Raw genomic sequence first — 3,302 nt, forward strand, 5'->3', positions numbered from 1 at the left:
GGCTAGTACCTTCCTTAAGTGTAAATGGTAACCAGTGCAGTGAGTGTAACCAGTTATTTAGATAATTGCCTGGACTTGTTCTTATTTTATTTTACTTTTAGTTATTGAATGTTTTTATTTGCATTGTTGTATTGGTAAGAATATATTTTTCTTATACAGTAATTTGTTAAATATGTATGTGCTTCATACTATTGTGTATGATTTATGTATGCTGCATTTTGAAAAACTCAAATATATATTTTAAAAAAAGTGAATCACAGCAACGTCATCAGCTGGTGTAAAGCTGAACTGATACGGTGAAGCTACCAGTAGCAGGAGTGTGGAGCTGCGGCAAGAAGCTAACAAACACTGAAGAGAAGAAGAAGAGTTGCCATCGATACAGTTGCAGCCAGGCATGTTTTAATGTTACACAATACAGTTTTAGCAAGTTGCTCAAAGTCTAAACTGGTATTGTTGTGCATTTAAGATGTAAAGTTTACCTTCGAGCCAACGACCCCCAAAGAAATCCCAGCACCCCCTTTCGTAAAAATTTCCGCCAGTGCCCCCTGCCGTCCTCTGAACGCCCCCCGGGGGCGGTACCGCCCCTGTTGAGAACCGCTAGTCTAGAATCTGAATGTCGACGAAAGAAATCAGTTCGTGTGTGGCGTATTGCTTGCAGAATTTTAAGGGATTTCATATCTGGAGTTGGAATGTTCGTGATCGTAGAGTGTGATGGGGAAAACATCACTCTACGATCAAAAAAGCTATACCTATGATTTTCAATCGGTTAGTGTGTAGTCTCTCAGGTTTCAAAAATCAGCATACAATTCTAAAATCGTGTAGTGTGAACTGGGCTTAAGATAAAAGGCCTAAGCACCTTTGGCCTTAAAGCCCACTTCACACTACATGATTTTAGAATTGTCTGCCAATTTTCGAAATATGAGAGACCACGTACGAGCTGACAAAAAATCTTATGTACAATGGGTTTGATTGGTTACGATTGTGCAGTGTGTGGTCCAGCCACACTGCAAGAGCACACACAAACCGATTTCTCTCACCAACATTCACATTCCAGACAGAAAATCCTGTAAAAACCCACTATAATCACACTTGAATTTAGAGTAAACAAACATGGCTAACGACGTAAAAGCAATACCAACAGTTTGTGAGCTTATTTTAAGCATAAAAGATGTAACAAAAAAAAAGGCGTTGAATTAAAGAGTGGAGAGGGCATGAGCAGATCCTTTATTTGGTGCACTATGGAGGTGAGTTTATTTTTTTCATGTTGTTTCCAAATATCATCTCTGATATCCATTGAACTCTCTGTTGCACCATGTCAGCTGTTTGGGATTCCCCTCCGAACTTATGTCACTGCGCTTTCTGATTGGCTACCTGTCACATTCAACAGGCTACGTTCTCGCTCCCAGTCAGGGTAAACCCCATATACTGCAGTAATAAACTGGCCAAGATGTTGATCCAACATGTTGAATATGCCCGATTTTAGATTGGAGCAGTTCCTACGTTCTACCGACTGGACGCAATGTGTTGATACATACCACACACTACAGGATGATCGGTTACAATTATCGCAAGCCACAATCTTAGGACATTGGACGTTCTAAGATTGTTGTAAGGGGAAAATTGGGACAAAAAATTGTGTAATTTGAACTGGGCTTAAGAGAGCTCCTAATGCTTGGTTGACACGACAAGACTTTAAAATAGCTGTCCAATTTTCAAAACCTGAAAGAATAAAACATCTTGGGTATAGCGGGTTTGGTTGATCAGTGTGTGGTGTTAAGCCACACGGCAGCTACACACCACACACAGACAAACATTCAGCTCACACCTAGCAACAAGGTCAGCCTGCACTAGCCAGTTTAATATTGCACTAGTTAAGGCAGCGCAGAAGCTCCCACCCTGCCCCACCATGTTGTTGTGTAATGGATGGTTGTACTGGAACTGCAATTTCATTGTCTTTCTGACAATGACAATAAAATTCTTCTGATTCTGATTAAACATTGATCTGTTGCTGTTTAGTTATGACGCGCTGAGCGGCTAACGTTGTACCTGTTGATCGCTTGTAAAGTCAATCTAATCTTCTTGTAGTCCAAATTCCAAATTTGTTCCAGTCAGATAAACCATTTGTGAACAAAATCCATTTATTCCACTATATACTGCCACAGTGTCAACAATGACTCCGCCATAGCGGTCAAAAACTTGTAAGCCCTTCCGGGTTCAACACCTGTCAACTACCTGTCACCTCTTGGTGGTTCATATACCGGAGCCGACAGCCCCATCTAGTGACCAAAAAACAAAAAACAAAAATACACATAATTGGCTCCAATACAGCCAGACCAAGCAACAGGGTCAATAAACGGGGTCAAACACAACACCTCACTAGGATAAGAATTTCTGTCATTTCCTAGCACAGAGTTGCTCTCTGAAGCCAGAAGTCACTGGCAGGCCTTTGTGGCTAAGACAGGAGTTCTCTAAGGCAACTCTGAGAGTACAGGCCCTGGTTAATTCTACAGAACACTAAGTGATAAATATAACATACAGTACCTTGCACTTCAGTGACTTCTCTGCCAGATGAAAGGAGTCTGTTATCAGAGCGATACAGCTCTCTGTCCCTGTTGAAAGGCAGACATACAAAGACAGTCAATGAAGACAAAGAGTCCATATACATGAGCCAGATCTGTGACACATTAAGGGTTTCTTAGGTTAACTCAGTATTTCTCAACTCTGGTCCTCACCGCCCCACTGCTCTGCATGTTTTAGATGTGCCTCTATTCCAGAACAGCTGATTCAAATGATTGCATGACCATCAAGTACTGCAGAAGTCTGTTAATCACCCAGAGATACAATTCAGGTGTGTGGCAGAAGGGAAATACCTAAAACATGCAGGACAGGGGGGGCGGTGAGGACCAGGGTTGAGAAACACTGGGTATTTATTCCACTTTTTGCGTCACTACTCTTTGGATTTCTTTGAGTAATGATCAGCCAAACTTTATTTAGCCTATACCAAATGTTCAGTCCTTTTATTAATTAATGTTTGTTGTGAAATGGGTTTGATGAAAAAAAAAAAACAGGAGGGGATTAATTATCACATTTGAAAAATTGGAACTCAAAGTAAACACACAGCTTACTTAGAAAGAACTGGTCACTACATGTGACTTTCCATTTTAATTACATACGTGACCAGCCATAGCCAAAGACTTAAAAAAGAAATATCAAGCAATGGAAGATGATTGTCCTTTATTTTTATTTAAAAAATAAAAATAAAAAGGCAATATGAATTAAAGACAGATGAAAGAAATCATGTT

At 40.2% G+C, this 3,302-nt stretch overlaps 1 long non-coding RNA gene across 1 annotated transcript in view; it reads right to left on the bottom strand.

The window, feature by feature from the left end:
• Positions 1–2,541: 2,541 nt before the first annotated feature.
• Positions 2,542–3,302, bottom strand: part of LOC106942315 (uncharacterized) — a 20,894-nt gene continuing 20,133 nt past the window's right edge. The window contains exon 2 of the long non-coding RNA XR_001423601.1: positions 2,542–2,609. This is a non-coding gene — a long non-coding RNA (uncharacterized LOC106942315). The remainder of the gene's footprint in view (positions 2,610–3,302) is intronic.

This window comes from Poecilia latipinna, unplaced genomic scaffold (assembly GCF_001443285.1).
Source record: "Poecilia latipinna isolate Pla-1442-1.1 unplaced genomic scaffold, P_latipinna-1.0 Scaffold4186, whole genome shotgun sequence".
Taxonomy (NCBI): Eukaryota; Metazoa; Chordata; class Actinopteri; order Cyprinodontiformes; family Poeciliidae; genus Poecilia; species Poecilia latipinna.